The sequence below is a fragment of the Anopheles maculipalpis genome, chromosome 3RL (assembly GCF_943734695.1).
Source record: "Anopheles maculipalpis chromosome 3RL, idAnoMacuDA_375_x, whole genome shotgun sequence".
Classification (NCBI taxonomy): domain Eukaryota; kingdom Metazoa; phylum Arthropoda; class Insecta; order Diptera; family Culicidae; genus Anopheles; species Anopheles maculipalpis.
The window spans coordinates 63,823,068-63,845,883 of record NC_064872.1 but is presented as its reverse complement, the minus strand read 5'-3'; the positions used below and the strand labels follow the sequence as shown (position 1 = coordinate 63,845,883).

Below are 22,816 nucleotides of genomic sequence, written 5' to 3'. Positions count from 1 at the left end.
TTGCTTAAAAAGCAAACGTAGTTTTGTGCCCTACTTTCGACCATGTCCATGGTCCGGGGCTGGGTAATTGGCTCAATATACACGAGTGAAAAGTATCAACAACTGTTGGTTCACCTCCGTGATCGCTTCCAACCTATGCAGTGCTTTTGTGTCATTGGGAACCTTTGAGGAAGCTCTTATCAGTGTTAACAACGTTTTGCATTCAGTTCGGTGTCTCTAGCTCTCTATCTCGCTAGCTATGTAAAGGGTAACTTTCTATGCAAAGAAGAGGAACTACGCGACAGCATACAGGTTACCATACATACACATACACGTATGATTCGATTTGGTGACAGTGAAAAGACGGTTGCTAATAACAGGGACCACCACATCACGGTCGCCCCATTCAACACCTATCTGCTTTCATTCGATATTGCACCCAAGAATGAGAACCATTCTACTGATATGTCATCATCATCATTTAGACCGATGCACTACGAAGCTGAATTCTGCATTTGGTGCTAGTGAGCACAAAGGGAGGCATTCTCCTTTATATGGACAAAAAACTCGAAGCGCTAAGCAGCTTTACAAAGGCGAGTCCGCTTTTGTGAGGAGGAAGTTGTTATAGTAAGCCGCCTATTAGCTTTCCTTTCAGCAAACGATGCTCTAAATTGCAACTTGCCTTTAGCGCTCTCGGCTTCATTGCTCGATGCAATAATGTACTTACGAAGTCGTCAGTGGAACAAATTGTAGCGAGATAAAAGGATGTGGTACCTGCCTTGTGCAACCCTTCAAAAACAGTGATTACGATACTGAAGAGTATTTTTATAAGTAATCTTTCAAAAGAGCATGAACGTTATGACCTCTATCGGGCTAAAGAACTGCGTGATTTCAAGTATGAAACTTTATAACACGTATTATCGCCCTTAGGCTAACGTGTATATGCAAGCTCACTGGAAACTGTCAAAAGGTTGATGAAATTTTAATTAAATTCCCATTGTTATCGGTAATGACACCTGCGGCTGCTGATTAGACAAAGTTTTCGGAAAAGCCGCTCAAAGCCTGAAGATCATCTTTGACGACATGTTTCCAGCGAGACGCAACTGAAAGATCCGGTTCTTGCACAAATTCCTCACGAAGCACCGCTTGTAGTTGTCACGCTTTGTACGCTGGGAGGGTTAAAACACGTACTTGTGCTCTCAGCACCAAAGTTCAGAGTAAACTGCTGAACCGTCACAAAAACAGAGTGGCGAAAATTGGATTAAAATTATACAAATCTTCCCATTCGTCGCTTCATCATGACATTCCGAAACGGTGCTCGACATCCGTAAGGAAGGGAAACCAAAACTATTAGCTGTAATGGCGCGTGTTTCTTGCGGGTCTCGTAAATAACGCAGAGACATTGACAAGACATCCAGAACGTGATGAGAGTGAAACCTCAGCGTAAGAATTTTAGTTTGTAAATTCAAATATTGCGAGCGGGAAAGGATTCTTTTCCCCCACCTGATTGATACCACCAAGGAAACAACGCGTGCTGTTGACAGAAGTCTATTTCCATTTCACAATTGTCACTCATGCGGTACCCATCCTTGGAGCCACATTTTACACGATTATGACACGATGAAGCTGTGTCCAAACTGGATGAATCCGTACACAGCACCCGGGAGGCAAACACACCTTCTTGCACACATTATTCTCGTTCATTCGCCCTGCTGCAATAGCGTGAATGAGGCTATGAAAAATTGTAAAGAGAACCCAGCAAAACAACAACCATCAACCATTACCAAAATATGCTTCCATTGCAGCTGCAGCATCACGATATGGTATGGTAGGCGCATATAGCGCTAGACATTTGTGTTTGCATGCTACCACAGCTGCATCGCACACCCGGTGTTACAACCCACGGCGAAGAACGGTTGGGAAAACCCGAGACCGAGATTGCCGAAAGAAAGGAAGGAAAAACACATGCACAGAAACACGTGAGGGAGATATTTATGGCAACGCAGGGAAAAGAGTAATGTTGAAATTTAAAGTAGAACAAATCGGTAGGTCAAAAACCGTACGGTTGGGTACATTGTGGTGCATTGTGGGTATTGGAGAGTGGAAGAAAAAAAAAAAAAGAAAAACTTTAGCCAGCCAAATCGCGACCGAGGGAATGGGTTGTGGTAAAGCCAGGAAAATAGCATACAATTTGTATGTCTCGTCCGGAAGTGGATTTTTGGTGCTCTCCCTCCTCTTTTCAAGCGTGCCTTACCAGACGACAGGGAGTCACTTTATCATTACGGGGCTTGTGTTATGCCTGTTCGAGCCCGGAATAATGGTAAAAAAGTGCACATTACCAGGTGAATAAATATTACCATCAATATTTTACTTCAGCATTGTGTTCTGAGCGTTTGATGAGAGTGTAGTGCAGGTTGTGCCTTGCAATAAATCTGTTCAAAGTGCATTTTTTCACTATGTTTAGTGGGATCATACAAGCTGGATGAAAAAATATTTTGTGTATGATAAGAAAAGTTCAGCAAAGCTTAAGCTTTATTGTAATTTTCATTTACATTTCTCATGAAAAAAATTATCCAACTCCAATATTTTTTTTAAATTCATTTTATAGAGGCTTTGAACCCATTGGCTGACATTCGCCTCTTTGCATTAACATACATTACATTACAGATACTTTAAATTTATTTGTACAATTTTATCGTTTTTAGGTAATTCAACACGTTCCGTCCTCTTTCTTCGTGATTAGCTAGAACTTCGTCGATGTTGTTCTCTATTTTGTGCAATATTCTTTCCTCATTGTAACCGTCACAGTCTGCTAGAATATGCTTGATGGTAATATTGACACCATAGTAACCATTTTCCAGAGTCTGATTGTGTTACCCGATAGTCGTGTATGATTCTGGAATGCCCAATCATAAGCCGGGTGAGGATTGCCTGCTCATGATAGTTGCTTTTTTTTTCCTGTGTTATGGAGCCACTGATGTTTTTATGATACGAAGATTGTTTTCTTTGAAACTCCAAGTCAAAGAAAGGGCTTGTTGTTGTTTATTTTATAGAGACTTTAAAACTTTAAGACCACATTCACCACTTTCTAGTGCTGCTATGACCGAAAAGTAAGGTGACATTGGATGTCAAATTTCGCGCGCCAAAAGAAGCCCCTTGTTTTTATTTTTGTATGTTTTTGACAGTTCAATATGTATGTTTTTGACATCAATATGTATGTTTTTGACAGTTCTGCCACGTTTCAAGTCACAACATCCTCGGTCAACACCATCCTGAAAGATGGTATAGAAAGACGATAATGCGCCCTACCAACTCACTCACTCATGTTGGCCTGCTCTTTTAAAGAGCACGTCGTCGTGACATGGCCCGATCAGCAATAGATTTCCAGGAAACTCGATCCCTGGCTGCAGCTTCTCATCCGTGTAGGCACCCGATCTCCGACAGGTCACCCTTCACCTGATCCAGCCAACGAACTCGCGGTGCTCCCCGACGCCTCGTGTCGAACTGGGGGTCGCTGACGAATACCTTCTTGGCGCGGCATGAGTCCGGCATCCTCATAGCATGCCCCAGCCATCGTATCCTGCCGGTCTCTGCTATCGTCAGGATGTCCGGTTATCCATACAGCTCAGCAAACTCATGGTTCATCCTTCTTCTCCACACTCCATGCTCGAACAAACCGCCAAAGATGATCCGGAGGATGCGACGCTCAAACACGCCAAGAGCATTTGCATCCTCCGCTCGGATGGTCCTAGACTCGTGGCCATAACAGAACTCCTCAACCACCTCGAGGTTGTCGCCGTCGACTAACGCGCTGCTTCCCACTCAGACTCTTTCGCGATCAGAGCCTCCGGCAAGCAGGTATTTCGTCCTACCAAACGGCCATCATTTTGAGGGAGTTGAGGGAGAACTAGCACCCATATTGTTCCGCAACCGACGTATACGCCAGATTTGACACTATCGAGGAGATAGAAGCCGCAGCGACGGCGGAACTAAAGGACATCCCAGCATTCGCGTTTTCCACTTAGAGGAGTAGGAGAAGAGGTGGAAGAGGGGATTACTTTAAAGGTGATTTACTTCAGTTCAGGCCTGATAAAAAAACCATTTAAGCAAAAGGCAAAATCACTTTATTTTTCGGGCGCAGTAGTAAGCCCTTCAATGGCCGGCGTGACCTCTGATGTCTTTAAGTCAAGAACAAGACAATCCATGCCATTTATTCAAAACTTTTCTTACGAAATGAATCCCACAGTTTAAACAATTATTAAAGTTATCTTCCTTTCTATGAATTAGAATGCTCATTTAGTTGTGTTGCCTTCCGCTGACAACAGCTCACTAATGGATTCTTGACCATTATTTACACAACATCAAACCAAACTAACGAACTTACTGGTTCAAACGCTATAACTAATAATTGCTTTGCAGAGAGCAGAAGAAAAAAAGCAAAATAAAATGAAATGAAACCAATTACGTTAAGTAAAGTGGTTCTCAACACTGTCCCTCTCTCCCCTACGGGCATTCCAGGGCCCCCACGGCGTCTGAGTGTGTCCACGCTCATCCTCTTCGATGAAACACAGAAATTTAATTAATATGATTTGTGCACCACCATCATGTGCATTCTTCTCGTAGTGTGAGCGAAAGATATCAACCTCCGGCTGGCGCGGAGGTGGTTTGCGTGACGGGACGGCGTCCTTTTCGGTGTTAGTAGGACAATGTACCCACTAAACGCGATTCCTGCGAGGATTAGGAGCTTGCCTAAAGGGTTTGTTGTATTCTTGTTGCTCCCTATCTCTGCACTGGTAGTTTTATTGTAAAACAAAAAAAAAGCTAGACCAAGAATGCGGGACACAAAAGAGTGAAAGTCTTCATAACTGTTCTTGTTCAATGGTCTTACACCTCTCTGGAGGTTATGGTGCTATAATGCGAAACACGGGCATTCTGTCGCCAGAACAAGAGCAACCATGAACTGCAGCTTGCATACAAGGCAGGATACTCGCGTCTGAACTCTCTAAGGACCCGCTATAACCGTTCGTTGATAACCACTGGCACGAACCTGACTGCCGATGTACCATCAATAAAGTAAAAACCTCAACCGGCGGCATTTTTTTTATTTCCTTCGTGTCCTGTTTTTCCAATTTTTCGCATATTTTTTCTCCCAATACTAGTGCAAGCCAAGAAGTGGAACGAAATTCCTTCATACTTTGGCAAAAATGGCTGAAAAGTAGAAGTCAGTGAGCCGGCGAAAATCTCATCGGCGGGCTGAACACGAAGCGAAAGCACAATTTCAAGATAATGGAATTATAATCAGCGAATCGTGTCCTCCCGGCTATTGCTATCCATAGCGCAAACGGCATGTGTCGTTGTTTGGTATCCGTCCACTGTGCCCGGTGTCTGCCAAAGATGCAGAAACACGGTTTCACAAAGTCCTCTTGGCGTGTACTCTCTGGGTGACGCTGGAAAGCGACTCTGAAGAGAGTGAGCGAAAAGCTTTTAAAGTTAAATGAAGGAGATCTCTTTTACGGCCGACCGACATCCACCACCCCGTAAGGTCGGTGGACGCCAGACGGCCGCCAACAAAATTGGAACCTACCGCAGGCGGCAGCACCTACCCTCACCCTACCCTACGTACCTCCAGTGCTTGGAGTAAAATGTTCATTTTCCAATGCACGAGGAAATGCGCGTTTTTCCCTCGTCTCCCTTGGTGTGCGATATGTACTTCTCCGCGAAGTGAAGTGGACCAACCGGGGGCAGAGAAGTTCATCATGCGATATAATGCACGCCATCCATGGGGTGAAGTGTGGAATGTGTAAAATCCTCCTTTCCCCTTCCGATTGCGTGAAGCGGAGAACATCGTGGTGGCGCCAACAAGTCGTGATGCTTTGGATTCCGCGTAACCGTTTCATCTTGGACCTGGGTGAGACGAACTATTCCTACGGGCTCTTCTTCCGCTGGCCTGCTTGGTAGCCTATGATGGTGTGGCCCTTTTTGCCTAGTGGCACGCTTTCCCAAGACGGCTGGGTGCGCACGTTGCACATGCTACCGTGTTTGAAAGGCTCCTTTAGGAGGTGTGGATATTGGTTGGTCCAAAAAGGAGGATTGGATTGTCAGCCTTATAAGGCGCGTGTTTGGTTGATGTACCGAATCTTCGAACCATACCGTACAGGCACCACCAGCACGAGAATAGAGAGCAGATTGTGAGCGCACACAAAGGAGAGATTAATTGCGGTCGAGAGGACTTTTCGATACCTACTTTACGGAAGCTTTTCAGCACCGTCGGTAAATGTTTTCGTTGGACTTGTGTGTGGCATGCGGAAAACAACAAATTTGGACATAGATTATCCGCGTTTTACATGAAGCCGGGTTTGCTTTCGGTTTTGGTTGCTTTTTAAAGGCATACTGACGTTGTTGTACGTAACTTTCATTTCCATGTCGCTATTTGTGCTCTTTTTTTATTTTACTTTTCATTCTTTCTATAAAGAACTCAATGTTTTTTCTTCCAAAAACTTTTTCATGATTATTGTTGAGCTATTTCATACTTATTTTATTTATTCATATGAAGAGTTTTATATCCCATGTTCTTATAATACTTCTACTTTATTACACTTTTTGTCTATTAATAGACTTGTTTATGCGACTTTCACAACATTTCGTTCTATTCTCATCCATATGTTTTCTTCCCTCCATACATCGTTTTCTCACTACCCCCGAAAGCAAGCAATTGCTCTGTCACCTTGCAATCTTCGCAGTGGCAATGACTTGCTGTCCTTGCTGCCCGGCGCTCTTTATCAAGGACAAACAAGGCTTCTCAATTATGGACAAACCTTTCGCCGAATTGGGTTCAACCGGAGACCGTTTGCCTCCGTGAAATGGTGTGCGGGTTGTCCATGTTTCACTATTTGAATGATTCATTCATGAAAGCACTACACCACACGCTTACGTCATGCTGTGTATGCTCCGTTATCGCACAACCGGCATAGCAGTAGCACCGTGTATGATGCTGTTTTCATGCTCCATGTCATGATTATGGTGGTTTCTTGGTTTGGGAAGGTGTTTCTTATTCTTGAGCGCTCATTAAATTCGTCAGTAGCTGGTTCTGATTATGCCTTTCTTCGCTTGATCATCAAAGCAAGTTTTGCTGGATAGTAAGCCTTCAACTAATGAGAAAAACCCCGCGGAATCCACCTTTTTTTTTACTCAATTCCGAGCGATGCATCTCGAAAAATGTCTCCCACGATGTTTCGAAAATAGGGGCCTATAAATAAATCTTCACTTTTCTGACAGGTTGCGGTGTACCGAGGCGGCCTCCCGAAAGTCCCGAACTTTTGACAGCTTAAACTCGCTCCGTATCAGTACGAAGATGTAACGCGCGATGCGGACTGTGCTGCAGTGCTGCGGATCACAACATAAAAGGGAATGAATGTTTGCTGCGTAGGTCCCATGAGACCGACTTGCATCTGTGGGATGTGTCGTCCAAAGTTCGGAGTAAATGTCATACGCTCAGGGTGTCCTCCAAGGTTGCGCTGTGTCTCTCTATAGTCCCATGGCATTGCACCGGGGAACACGTTCCTTGGAGAGCGAAATGTCTGTGCCTTCTTGTCTAGGTGTAGGAAACGAGTATTCCGGGACTCTATGGGGAGATACGACGACGAGTACACAGCAGCTTTTGATTCAATTTACGTATCGATTAAATGGGTAGGACGTGTGCAGCATTCGGTCCCGTGATTTATCGGATGCACACCGGCACCGAGCGCGGGACACGGTTCGTTAGCCACTTTGTTGCTCAAAATTCCGTTTTCAAAAACCATTCAAACGCCAACGCGCTCGTCCGTTTGTCCTCGTTCAGTTTTTGCTGCGCTTTGAGAGGTGAGAGGAATAGGATTAAGTCCGTTGGGGGGTGTAGATAATTTTTTGACGTGGGTTAATTTAATTTACCAGTAGCAACGCTTTTAGTGTCTATCGTTAGAGTTCGTCGTATGGGTTTGATGTTCATTGACTCTCGTTAGTGTTCTGCGGGTATTAAATTTCAACGTAAGTTAGTTATCGGCTCCAGAATCCAGAATTTGTCCAAAATATAATTAATGACGTACTTCAACTAAAAGAGTTTAATGCTTGATTGTAATCAAGTTACAGCAATGTCTCTCTCTCTCTCTCTCTCTCTCTCTCTCTCTCTCCCTCTCTCTCTCTCTCTCTCTCTCTCGTTTGTTAAATAAAGACATTAAACTCTCCCAGACGCGGATGTGCTAAGTGTCTCTCAAAACATTATGCTACAAACAAAGAGGACCCTCTTAAGCTATGAACGCATTCATTCTCCCTTCGTGGTTGCTGGTAATTGATGCTAAAATTATCACTTTTACGGATTTTAAACAGCAAATGATTTACTACAACTGTCATGGTTACAACTGTTCACCAAAAACTGTACTTAACATTCACCCACCTACAAACACCTCAATTCTTTTGTGGCATCCGGCAAGGGACACGAGAGTTTGCAAGTAACCACAATTGTCTGGATTTTATTTCCACCTCGCGCGAGTGTCGTCTGGCATCAACACCGCCAGCCGGCCGGCCCAGGCCCCATGATCAAAAATTAATGCAACTTTGTACGTGTGTGTTTGTGTGCATTTTATGCTTTTCAACTACCACCGACTATTTAATGCATAAAAATCCAGTCTTTCCAAACATGGGGGATTCGTCCGCCGTTGGGATCATTCAATTCACCGAAATCAGTTAGGGAAAATCTATCGGGAACCCACAAAACGCAAGTTCCTATGTGCTTGCGTTTCTGTGTGTTTGTGGCTAACAGCATAAAACATGCATTATTCATTTTCGGCTTCCTTTTCCGTTGAGTGCACTTGGAAATGGCATGGCACGACGTATTGGTTTGCGCGTGTTGATGTCGCGCTTTTTTAGCGCGATTTGTTTTGGGGTTCCGTTTGTGTTTCTCACTCCCGAAGAATCGATCCGTGGTGGTAGCCGGCAAACGCATCCAACAGTGTATGTGTGAGTGTGTACGCAATGCGTGTTCGTGCCAATTGCGTTCGGTGATTCGTGCGCAGACTTGATATTTTGCACAGTGAGCCGGTTGAGAAGAGTTGCACGCTGCAACTGCCCACAGCCGCCGATGGAGCCATATGATGGAGTGTGTGATGGGGGAGAAAAACGGGTGTTGGACAAAATAAATATGGATGGGAAAATGGATTGCAACTTCAGCGTGCACGAGTGGGTGGGTGTTATTTAGCATTTTATAATATTGTTCCGGCGAATGCCATAATCCATCTTTGTAGCTTGTGGTTAATAACAATGTTTCGCGAGAATTATATTTTTGGAAGCTAGATCTGTGCGTTCGTCCAAGCCAGATGGAAACAGCTTTCGTTGATGCTGTTTCCATCTGGCTGGCATGAATTTAAGCTGTTTGGTTTGCTTGTAACTAGAAGAGTTATAGGTTTTAGTGGCGGTTTCTATGTGAGGGTGTAATGTATTAAATTTGTTTAATTAATAATAATTTCAAGATATTTAAGTAATCTAGTTGTAGATTTTACTACATTCGTTTCTTAGCTTAACTTTTAATCCAATCAAACCCACGGCACAACACCAACAGATGCTAAATGTCACAATTCTAATCGATCCAAGCCAGATCTGCACCCGTCCTTCAAACAAATTAATACAAGCAATGTGTTTTGTAAAATGTAATGCAATTTTCCAACACCTTCAGTTGCCCTTCCTATTCGTTCCTGCCGCGAATTATCCGATTACGAGACAACGAACACAGAAATCAAAATGATAAAAATCAGTCTGCAAAAATTCAATAACACGATTCTCGTCTGTCGCTTTTCACGTTTGATGTGCTGTAAACGCGTTAAGATGGCCGCTTTTCGCTGGTGTAACCCGCCAGCACGAAGAAAGAAAAACCGGATAAGCACCCCCCAGCATGCATAATTTAATTATTGTTGGCCTTGTTTTTGCTCTGCCAAGCTCTCGTTTTCGCTGCCTTATCCCAAACGTGCCCGGTGCATATAGCATCGCCCTGACGTCGAAATCCCAACTGTTTTCTTTGGAACTTTCTTATGAAAGCTCTCTTCGGTCGGACTTCTCTCTGTACCGGGAGCAGCGTTTTATTTTTTTTTTTTTTTGGGTCGAAGATCGATCGAAGACTATCGGGGGGATGTTTTGTGCGAGTTTTACCCCGTTACTGGCCCCGAACCGAACCCCAGAGTCATCGGAAAATGCGATGAAAAAATCAATTCGGCATCCGTAGGCAAGAGAGCCTATTTCTTTTGCATAAAGACTCGTACACCGGGGTTCGATCGATCGACCAGGCTTAAAGTTAGCATTCTTATTGCGCGTGTGGTCGTTGCCCGGCAACATGAACCCTTTCCCTTCCCCAATCTTCCAATCGGTATGGTAAGTTTCCACAGCCGTATCCCGTTATCTGTCCGCCATTTGTGGCCTATTACTAGTCTAATTGACCATCATAGTGTACCTGTTCGATGATGTGTCTTGGCCGAAGACGTGCGAGCTTGGTGGCAAATCACCGAACCTCTGAACGAGTTGTGGGGTTGCCCCATCCTTTCCTGCTTGCAACACTTGACATCGAAAAAGAAAAACCGGTCCCATCTTAACATTCGTGCTCAGATGAGTCGGTGTGTTCGTTTGCTTCATCCCGCAACCCGCAGCACAGAAACAAAAAATAACATAACCGGACCGGAGCATGAAAAAGGTCATACAGAAGTCGTCTCCCGTCGACGCGAGAGAGAGAGACGGTGAAGGGTAAACGATGTTTGTAGCAGGTTTTTCTTCCGATGACTGGACAGTGTTGTACCGCGGACGCGATCAATAGATTCCATTTTCGGAGTTGTAAATTGTCATTTTTTTTTTGCCTTAATGTCGTACTTCTCGAGCAACAGTTTTACTCGTACTACGGAAGGTACTCGGAACAATTAAGCAATATAATTGTAGTGGAGTCAATCGTACGGAGCTACAACTTACCTGAAATCAGACACCGAAAGGGCTCTTCTCCGTAGGTCGCTCCAACCCCAAAACTTCACATCCACAATACCCAAGAGCGCTTCATTCAAAGGGCATTTCGGGCAAGAGAGCGCCTCCCAAGTTCTGGGTGTCTTCCTCCCACAAGCTTTCGATTCTACCAAAGGTGGTGAGACCTTTTTTTCCCCCCGCGTCAAATTGGCTCAGCTTTAATTCACTTCCATTTGGGAATGGGGGAATATGGGCGTAACGCAATTGGAGGAAGAGGTCAACGACGTCCACAACGGCAGAAAGCTGCCTGTGGGTCTCGACAGTTGTCCGGATCCGGTTACAAGTGTGACCCCGCAGTGACCGACCGAACTTCCGCCGCTACGGCGGCAGAGAAGGCCGCCAGCGAACGCATCGGACCGTTTCTAATGAAGTTGCCGTGCGGCATCTTTATTTCTAGCTGCTCGAGTTAGGTTTTTTTTATTTTTGTTTCGTTCCCGACACATTATCGTTGGTTTTGTAACGGAGCTCTAGCGCTGTAAGGTAGAATTGCTTCCGGTGGGCAGAACGAGAGTGAGAAAGGCCAACGGTAAGAGCAACACAGTGTGTGTAGCATGATCACCCCGTGGGTCATTGAACACTCGGGTGATGGCAGGAGAACCCTGTACATAGAGCCCAGAAGCTAATGGGATTTCTGGTAGGGATTTTTCGTGAAGACACCACTTTGTGTGTTTGCTGCACGGGAGCCGGTGTGGGACTGATGGTGATCTGGCTTTGATTTGGTGTAGGGGCTCGGTTACGGTGCACTGCATGAGAATTCGTCAAAAAATTCCACTACTTGAGTGGGTACTTGTTTTGGGCGAAAAAATAGACCTTTTTTAGGGTGGAAGAGCAGTTGCTTTTTGAAGTTTCTTGTTGCGTTGACGTTTATTTGTGCAGTTGACCTGGTTTACGGTATGTGCTCTGAAATAGTGTGAATAGGTTCATAGAATGAAAGGAAATAAATTGCGCCCAAAAATTTTACAAGAACTTGGATCATTTTAGGAAATCAAATAATTCTTTCGAGCTAGACTCTTTGATGGAACATTGCATCTCAAATAGCGAAATTAGATGTGATCTGAAGTTAAAGAGCAGTTATTGGTTATTGGATAACTTGTCTTGAAAATGAAGGAATTTTCACAAAGACAGATCTTAATTTCGGACATTCAGAGATCTTACTTGTGGATGTTAAATATTATTAGGTAGTAGGCATGCACATAAAGGGTGTTCCAGAGGTAGAGGCATTACACGACAGAACCGATGTTCAAATTCTATCCAGATTTTTCTCCGTATTGAGAACTGCCAACTATCCAATTACGTGGTATCAGCAAATCTCGATAGCCACTTGATGGGCCGCCGTGGTCTAGACGGTCGTAAAGCCAAGGAGATAATGTAGAATTCTTGATGAATCCCAAAAGATATGTGTCCTGCTATCACGCTGGCCCTTGGGGGTTTTTTTAAAGTTATCCAAATCTAACCCAGCAATAATACAACGTCCTTTGTGGAGCATAAATGAACAGCATTTTGCTATCTTCTTTATCATTAATATCAACTGTGTACTTTAAAGTAAAGCTTACAATAATGTTTTTAATGCTCAAAAAGCTTTCATCTACCGTCCATGACCTACGGCCCTCTGTCAGTGCTGTAATGTCATCAACATGTGATTGGTCCTCCCATCGGGTACGTGCAAATGACTGCACATAGAACATGGCCATTGTTTTTATGTCCTTGAAAGGTGGTTTTTGTGTGTCGCTTTCTCTCGAGCACACGGTCTCGCACGGGTTAGTGTACCCTGCAGCCCGTAATGTTCTATTCTTCTGAACTGTGAACCAAGGAGGTATGAAATGTATGTCACAGCCATTCCGAAACGGAGAGTTTTGCAACCTTTCCCCATCACTGTGTGCAGCATATTTCTGGTGAATCGGGGCGTAGACCTCTTGATTTCAAAGAAATGAATATTAATTACTTACAATAAATGTAAGGTCAACAGCGCTTTGCTCCCCAAACAGCACCGGCAAGAGCAAGTAAGTGCTGCTCGAAAACAGAATCTTAGCACGACGGTGGTGAAGATATTACACCCTTCCTTTTCTATTTTTTGATCCCACAAAAGCTTTCCATTCCATTTAGGGTGAGGCTCCATATTGTTCCGGAATGCAAAACGACGATCTGTGTAAGCTTCGAGTATAGTGACACTCAGGGGAGGAGATTTTTTTTACTTGTTCTGTGGCCTTTAGGCTAAGCAAAACTTCACTCTCTTGTATGCATGATGGCCCCCATAAACTACAGTGCTTCTTCAAGATGCGATTCTTGAAACGTTGTGTGTGTGTGTGTGTGTGCAGTAGGTCGCCCGTGGGCCCGCAACCTCGCAAGAAATAGGCGAATAAAGAAAGGGCCTTGCACACACAGAGTGCAAAGGAGCACTATCATCGTTCTACTTCTGTTTCGGTGGTGCAGGCTCAGCTTTTTTCTGCAGTGTGTGTGTGTGTGTGTTTTTACCATAAAAAAGCACACCACGTTTCAAGTGGCTAGAGCATTTGGTGCAGCAGCGCGCTTTTCAATGAAAGTAACAGTTGTTTGTGTGTGCTGCTGCTTTATCCTCGGCGTTCGCTTTCCTTCTGCAGATAGAAAAAAAAGGATGTGTATGTGTGTTTAGCGTCTTGTCGAACAAGAAGGTAAGAGCAAAACACAGGCACACACTGGGTCCGGTGTTGTTGTTGATAGGGGAAAACGGAAAAATGGGTCAATAGGACGTGACCTTATGCAGGCGCGTAGCAACACTCTAGGGAATCGTGCTGCATACTTTTAGGCGTTTTGAGATTGGATAATTAACGAAACGTGCGACCTTTCACCTCTTTCTTGGGGCTAAAAAAGAAAAAAAAGCAGGGAAAACATTTAAAGCAAATCATTAAACGGGTTGGTTTTGTGCTTCGCCTTCTTCCTCCCCCCCCCCCCTCCACCGACTCCCCCATGTTGCACAAACAGAGAAATTCGTTGTTTTGCTTTTCAAATTGCCACAAAACGGAAATGAATTATTTGTGAAAATGTTGATTTCCAATAATGGGCATTATTTTATTTGCACTTGTTAAATTGGGGTGCCTTTCGGCGCACAAGGAAACCATTCTCCCTGGCCTGGAAAGAATAAAGCTTAAGCAAAAAAAAAACGAAACGAAACCAGTACAACCGTTTAGTAGCACCATCACAACCATAGACCCGTGTGGTCCGTTATAATTGAATTTTCCGGTATATTAAACGGGCTGGGGAAACCAATTATCTGTGGTACAAATTTGTGTTCTTGCTTTTTTCTTTGTGTTGCTTTTGCACACCTTTCACCGTGGGGAAATGTGCCATTTTTCTTCCTTTTCAAGCGATCTTACTGTTGAAGGTACGATTCAAATTTGTTTCGTACGTTCGTTCGCTTGATGCCATTATTTCATTAAAATGTTCTCCCGTTGCTGTAACAAGATTTCTCACAGATTCTATTTTTTTTATCAACCATAAGATGGATAAAACTCACATTGAAAGACTATTTTGTTCCGTTTATCATTTCTTCATTGATTGCTTTTAGCCTGTTTTTTGCCCATTTTACTATGCGAAAGTCAATTTTCTATCTATCAACCAGCTTCACTCGCGTGAATCATGCCTGCGAGAGAACGCTTTTCAAGTGTCAATGGTCCGTAAGGAAAAATGGAAAGAGGGAAAAAGGCGTGGATTAACTATTTTTACTGGAAGCATGATTCATCCGCTTTAGTTTTTCCACCCGGCAGCGAGCGGCACTTTAGTTTGATTTGTTTCTAGCCATCAAGAAGAGAGACTGTAACATATGCACCATAGAGAAAGGCTTAAAATGGAATAATTTAATGGCCGCTCTGTGCGTGTGTGTGTGTGTGTGTGTACGGTTTGAAGCGAAACAGTGCATTACGATGCGCTTCCTGTTGCGATTCGCCGTGCTGTTTGGCTTTTATTTTTAGCTCATAATTTTTTCAAAAAAAACCCGCCCGAAGAGAAAGAGGCATATGGGAAGTCGAAAAATCCGGCGCTAATACTAATTGTAACGATTGATGGTGTGCGCGGTGCCTCGACGGAACTTTGATTGAAACAAATTGGTTTGCTGGCGGGCGGGTGGATATTAAGTGCATCTAAGATTAGTTCTTCGTGGACTTAAGTAAGCACATCGAGCTAAAAGTAATAGAATCGAGGCAGACGGGGAACAATTGCACTGCTGGAATGTTTCATTTCGGAAGATTAAGCGAACAAATAGATGAATTTCAAGCGCGAAATGAACGAAAATCTACCAAATCACTTTCGCCATACCAGTGGGCGCAACCGAGCGAGGTGAAAGCACCAACCATCGAGGCCTTGTGTGTGTGTGTTCCATGGTTTTGGGAGAAGATTAATTGTTCGCATTTATATTAATCATTTGCTATAAATTTAATGCTACAAGCGAGATTGCTATGAGGCGTCTGACGCGCTCTCCCTATCCGCGCTTTATGTTTCGCTGGAGCTATAGAAAAGGGACGATGCATTCCTATGTCTTTTTTGCAGCCGAAAGAGAAACCCCAAGACAACAACAAATGGTGCATGAAACGGGGCTAGTGTGTGTGTGTGCGTGGCTTGATTAAAACGCACATCGTGGTAATAATTATCGCTCCTAGGGGATCGACGGTGGATAAACGAACCATCATCCAGGAAAACACGACCACCAAGGGATGGATAAAAAAAGCAGTACCAAGTAGTAAGCTGAATTAAAAAATTGACTAAGAGAACTTAATAAAGAGCGGTTAATTTGTTATCTGAAGAAGATACAACAAATCGATCAAATTGAGTCCAAACTTGCTTGAAGCAAAATGAAAAAAGACCCTTTAATAAGCATGGAATCGTTGGCTCAAAGAACAATCTCTTTCAAACCGAGTTGACTGCTGTGTCCTCCCCTTTCTTTTCTCAGTAGCTCTAAGAGCGTTTTCGCAGCGGTTGATGCCACTTTAAAGAGGCATTAAATCTTAAGTAATGAGATGTGCAATTACGACACCACCAGCTTCCCAGCCAGCTTTACTTTCCATGGGCCAGAATTTGAATTCCGCAGCGGTCCTCTTTCCTCGAGTGCTGTTAGCTGCAGAAACGCCCAAAGAGACGGCTCATTTAAACAGCTTAGCAATGGATTATCGACGAGATGATGTGTCGCCTCCCTCCCTCTAAAGTGGATGTTGGGATGTTACGAAACGCAATAGGAATTTTGGTTAAGCAATGATGTGGATGTATGTTTCAAATTTAATTCCCTTTGTTTACCAGTATCATTCTTAACGACTTAATTTTTCTTCCTCGTGACGCTCCTCCCAGGGGCATTCTTCTAAAACTCGCAACTGACATTTGTTTGCACAATCGAAACAGGAAATGTGCTGTATTGCCGCCGATCTTTGTCAATAAGTATGCCGAACGAGAATCGATCTTTATGTACTATCCCTGGCGGGTCTGAGAATGGTCTTTTTTTTCTCCTCCGACTGTCGGCTGTAACTATAAAGCAGAGCACCGATTGCGTGCGTTGTTTCGGTTGTTCCGCTTGCGTTACACGGCATGACGTGCGCGTCGTTGCGTATTCCATGCGTGTACGATACTTATACCCCGAAACGCGCATACATCACCCCCCCCCCCCTTCCCCTCCCCCCTCCCGGCACACGTCTTTGCGTGTGGATCTCTGTACGCAATGTGGCCTTTTTGCATCTTGTCTTATTTAAGGATGGAAATCGAGAACCGGCTTTAACCGTGCTACCCAACCCTTCCCCCGCTGGTACGACAGAATCGTACGGAAGATAAATACACGATCAGAATACTCATCCGGAGCGCGCGGTCTGACAAGCCATACGCATCGCTTCGGCCTGTATCCGTACACCCCGTTTTCCGCTGGTTGAAGGAAACCGACGCGACAAGGGATGAGGTTTTTAGTATTCCAAATAAATTTATTCGACTTCCTGACGAGGTTCTTGTGACGCGTGTCTTGCTCGTCAATCGGCAATGAGGTGCGTCCTCCATCTACTAACTACTCGTGTGTCATCCTTTCATTATCTGGCCCGAAGCAGAGAAGCAAATCCTGCAGGAAAGAAAGCGAACGATCTAAAGAGACGGCGGGAGTGTGAATTGCTTTAATCGCTCTCGGAAGTGACTTTTGATTGTTGTTGTCCCTTGCCTGGTGTGGTTTCGTTCTGGATTGTGTTCATTTCACTGCTTTTAGTCGAGTTTTTGCTCTCCAACATGAAATCCCTATGTGTATGTGCCGTGAAATAGGGAAAGGTGCTATGATGGAGACGATTGTCGGGTTTTGAATTACATCGCTCATGCGGATGGATTTTATGACAGTTTTATATTTTATTATCATTTCAACGAAGGAAGAGCAACCGAATTGCATACGGAGCCGTGGAAATGGGCCATGTGCCTTGATATTTTTTTGCTTTCGCCTAATAAATCGTATAAGAGTGTCTGATACATTAAGTTGCTTTAGCTCTCATGAAGTTGGAATCATACAGGCCCGCTTACTAGCCTAATACTGTGCTAGACTTACTGATAACTCCTTCTTTTTCTTCTTTTTGGCTTCTATAAATTGTTTCAATTTATAGTTCTACTTTAAGGGCGGTCCTCGGCGGTAGAGGCAACAGCGACGCCGGTCTTCACACGTCAGGACCCTACCGAACGGTTCGAAATTTGATGGCCAATGTCAAGTAGTATTAACGACTTCTCAAACCACGCCGACCATCAAATTGCTTCACAAGACTTATGGAATGTTCGATTGTCAATCCTCACTACGAGCTAACGGTTCCGATAGGAATTGGAACCGCATTACTGGTGCGAAGAACGGTGTCGATGTAGCCTCTAACATTGGTACCGCCCTTGCAGTTCAACAGCAGAACAAACTCATCCGTTTTCTTCGCATCAGTACAATTTGGGTGCCAAACAAAAACAATATGGGTGCCAGTTGTTGCGATAAACTTCCTAAAAATGACGGCACCAGGTGAGACTTCACCCGCTTCAACCCCTAAAACATCTTTCAGGATGGTGTTGACCGAGGCTTTGGAAATCCCAACACTTTCCGAAAGGTCTCGTATGGTCAACCGACGATTGTTGACCACCAAATCCTTGATTTGGACGACATAGTCGATCGAGGTGGATGGTCTCTCCCGGACGGTCCTTGTCTTCAACCTTTTCACGGCCATTCTTGTGATCACTGCACCATTTGTACACATTTTTCTACGACATAGAGACTTTCCCGAAGGCTTTTTGTAACATACGCAATGTTTCCGCAGCGTTTATTTCATTGCGCAAACAAAATTTGATACATGCGCGCGCCACAAACTTGGGCATGGTCAATATGGAACAAAAACACTTGGCGCAGCTCCGAAAACAAATTGTCACTCCTAGCCGGGTTGATGCTGTGACTTGAAACGTGACAGAACTGTCAAAAACATACATATTGACAAACGGATGGCGCGCGAAATTTTACATCCAATGTAACCTTACTTTTTCGGACACAGTAGTAAAAGACTTGTTGATACCACTTAGTTGGATCATCAGTCCTCATCACATCAGACATCAACACATATCCGGAACGTTCCTGCGTGAAGACCTTCACCAATATCACCTGGACACCGCCGGCACCTCTCTAAGCGAATAAAAGTGAAAGCATCTGTACCATAAAAGGTAGCAAAAAAGGAGAAATACTAACATAAAGTTCCACATCCAAACATCCTTTTCATACCAAGTCGAACTCTAAACTCAAAAACTTCTCTTCAGCGTATAGCATGTGTTCTCCATCCGACAGCTTCAATCATCAAACTGAATGTGGATATCAAATTTAAGTGACCACTTTCAATTCACTTTTCAAATACCACACAACCACGGCGGAAGGGTATCGTTCAATTGCTCCTATGTACCTATTCGCACCTATACGAACAGGCTAGTTCAGAGGAAGGCTGCTTGAATGAAGTTTAGACGTGTAAACATATTGAATGAAGTGTTGGAAAATGGAAATTGGTTTGCTGCGAATGATTATTCTTCTGTCCGCGCACTTATCAGCCACGATGTTAGCCTGTCGGTTGTGGGCAGGCTGGCAACTAAATGCGTTTTGGACTCTAGCCAAACAACAAAAAGGAGCGGAAAACTCGTTGAAACTACTACTAACTCATCCAAAAAAAGAGCTTCCTTCCAGAGATGGGCGCCATTCATGTTGGGCAACTTTCGTTTTTAACACTTCCGAAAAACACTCACCTTCATATCATTCGTTTCACCAGTTCGGGAAGGAGAAGCTTAGCTATGTAGGTTGAAATTGATTGGAGAACATATTACAACTTTGATTTTACTACCCACGAGAGTTGTTTATTTTCAGGATGAAGCAAAAAGCTACACGTGTCATAAATAATGCATCATTTGCGTACATACGCTTCCTACGCTGCAAAAAGGCATTACCGAACAGCGTGGAAAATTGTATTAATGACGGCCCAAGACCACGTGTATGAGGCGCAGGACGACATCGTTTCCTGTAACAACAGCCACCGTAAATTGCTCACGTAACGAGGGATAAGTTAACTGAACAGAGACCATCACAGCGAGTGTGAAATAAGCTAATCATAAATATTGATTTTTATTTTATTGCAACTACATTTATAGCTTTCAAGCGTTAGCTACGGAGATGCGTCTTGGAAAAAGTGATTCCAAGCCTTTCCAAGTGTGGTACAAATTTATTCAAAACGTCCATATCGGTAGGCAGAAATTTGCGATCAAGCTTTTCCTATTTCCACCCAGCAAGAAAGGCGCAAAAGGTCATATCGGTGTTGTGCAAGCGAAAAGATGCATTTATGTTCGACCATTTTCTGCATCTGCAAAACCACTATCCAAAATATCTCTTCAGCTTCGGATGCATTCCGGAGCAGAGCAATCGTCAGCAGTTTCCTGTCGTAGACGAAGAAAACAGGCGAAATGGTTAGTTGGCAGTGAAAAGGTGTCAAGCAAAGCAACCAAACGGTGCCAGGACGGGACGACCGATATGTCCAGTGGCTATGAATATATTTGCACATGCAATTTCAGAATGTATCGTCTATGGTTCGAGAGAGCTGACCGAAAGCGAAGGCAGTTGTAAGCCCATCAAATTACTACCACACACTTGTGTGGTTTTGAGTGATAAAGAGGCAGTGGCAATCAAGCAAGTGATGTTTATTTGTCGATAGAGGAAATGTTTTGAAGTGATGTTTGAAGGGATGAATATTTATTATTTGCACTTGATGGATGAAGTTGCTGCTGTTAGATTAGATTAAAAATTTAATATCAAACATCGAAATCTTTTTGATTTATTTCCAAGCTTCTAGGTTGAGCAAGAATTAGTAAGGGTATGTAGTTGAAGGTGCTGTTTGGCGGTGCTGATATCCTGGGGCACATGGTGCAGATGCCGGACTCATGCCCCACCAAGAAGATGCTCGTCAGCAATCCGTTCGGCACGAGGCGTAGAAGAGCACAGCGAGCTCGTTAGCTGGATCAAGTTGAGTCTAACCTGTCGGTGATCGGATGCAGCCGTGGATTGAGGACTGCAGACCTAGACCAAGCTTCCTGGAAACTGATTGGCGACTAGGCCATGTCGACGCGAAGTTCAAAGTGCCACACTGATTTAAAATTTTTGGACACTTCCCATACATGAAGCAAATATTAAACCGGATGATACAGAGTAACGGTACCGACGTACCGCGTGACACAGAAGTAAACAAAAATATGTCAGTTGAAAAAACACTGCAAGTAACGTTAGGACGTTACAGGGAATTAATTCTGAAATGGTACAAGAAAATAATTCAAAGACTATTTAGAAACCTTCGGAAATAGGAGAAAAATGGCAATGAACGTAAGGAAACGGCCATCACACCGCGGCAGGAGAAGAAAGTTATAAAAGGAGCATGCAAAGGGCGAACTTGCACTCATTTAAAAACCAAGCCAAGAAGCGATACCGCGTTTTTTCGGAACCCTATGCCGATTACCGATTGATTGTTCACGTGATAGATTTCTTCGTAAGCGTTCTTCTCTTCTTCTTGGCTTAACGACCTCTAAGGTCATGCCCCGGCCATCGAAATGGCTTACTAGACTGCCGATACCACGTAGTTGGATAATCAAGTCCTCACTACGGGGGGACGGTCCGGATGGGATTTGAACCCCGGCCCTGCCGTTTAAAGACCGGCGTCGATGTCGCTTACACCACCGGGCCGCCCCAAGCGTAAGCGTTAAACGGTCAAATAAAGTGGACATTGAAACCAAGGGTGTGCTAAATTCGCTCGCTTATTGGTCATCGTCGAGGAGCCGACAAAATTTCGTTCGCAACACCAGAATTTAAAGTTTTCGCTAGATTTTTATGATATTATTTCATCCTTTGCTTATAATTTCTTATCTGAATTATTATACTCATTTTTAAGACACCGGTAAGATCGTTGAAAATATAAACATTATAATGATAGCCACAAGTTACAAAAAATTCCAATTATTAATGTTATTTTCACAACATTCTTGAATGCCAAAAAAGCACCATAACTTCAAGTTGCTCACCCCTGGCTTATTGGAGCACACGCAAAAAAGACCACACAATCTCTATCAAAAAGGCGCGTTTCGTTGCACATCCTCCCCCACGTAACATTGCTCCCGAAAAGCGGCACAAATTGTGCACTTGATTTGTGCCCAACAACACGTTGCATTTCGCTGCAGCAGTAAAAGGCAGGGAATGAAAAAGGGCACCGTTGCAGCAAACCACAAATATGCATGCATGCACGTTTTCAAAATCATTTGTCTGTTCCCGCGCCACCTTTTTTTCCGCACCGTTCCGAACATTCTCCTTCGACCGGGACCACAACGGCACAAAAAGGATGTTTATCCTCCCAGCTCTTCACAACCACTTTGGCAAATTATTCGCTCGTTCGCGAAACCGTATGTGTGCGTCACGCAGCAAGACGAACGTGATCAGGACGAGATACGCCGGAAAGCATTGGCGTCACATACCGGGAAGAAGGCAAAGAAGGAGGTATTAATCCAAGGATGTTCGGATAATTGTTCCGAGGCCGTCTTCAATGCTGCTGCTGCTGATGGCTGCTGCTGCATGCGAACTTCAGGCAAAGCAATCGCGTTTAAATGGCGTTTTCCCGAGAGGTGACTTACCCTTACACACTGGGGGGGACATTCCGACACACGCCAATGTGGCAAATACTGTAGAAGACGATATTCTGCTAGGCGCTAGAGTACGGAAGAATGTAAAAGGGAGAGTATGCTGTAGATTAAACCAAGAACCTGGACTACAGGATAATTATCCCGGTTGTTAAGGATAATCTTTTTTTTTTATGCTCCCAACCATCTGTTCCGACCACAATGATTGTAACCCTTTGCTCGTTCGAAGGCAAGCGAATTGTTCGAAGGTGTTAAGACGCTTTAAAGAAGCTTCCATTGGTGAAGTGTATCCTTCTAGGATGATATGCATTATTAATAAAACACCTGAAGAAGGGATAACGATAAGGTGGTTTAAAATTGAAATGGATTTTCTTTAATGAAGTGAAAACGATGCAATTATGTATTAAGCTTATTTATGGAGATTTATGGAGTGCGTGCGATTTCATCCTAAACGCTGCAAAATTACAATATTGAAGTGGCACAAAGTAAAAGCGAAGAAGAGCTTTACAACTTAACATCAAATGTTCAAAATCGTTTTCCTCTCCATCCAATGCGTTGCTTAATTGGTGGCAAGGAAAAAACTATTTCATAAAATCAACATAAATTGCATTACCAGTGCCTGTGGAGTTTTTCCTTTCACTTTTCATTTCCACCAAAAAGTAAACCG

General features: G+C 43.8%; 2 protein-coding genes across 2 annotated transcripts in view; one reads left to right on the top strand and one right to left on the bottom strand.

The window, feature by feature from the left end:
- Positions 1 to 22,816, top strand: part of LOC126562623 (uncharacterized) — a 228,752-nt gene that overhangs the window by 146,273 nt on the left and 59,663 nt on the right. The gene's annotated exons all lie outside the window — the stretch shown is intronic.
- LOC126563129 (coatomer subunit zeta-1) overlaps positions 14,801 to 22,816 on the bottom strand; it is a 558,371-nt gene continuing 550,355 nt past the window's right edge. The window contains exon 5 of the mRNA XM_050219752.1: positions 14,801 to 14,811. The gene's annotated coding sequence lies outside the window, so the exon portion shown is untranslated. The remainder of the gene's footprint in view (positions 14,812 to 22,816) is intronic.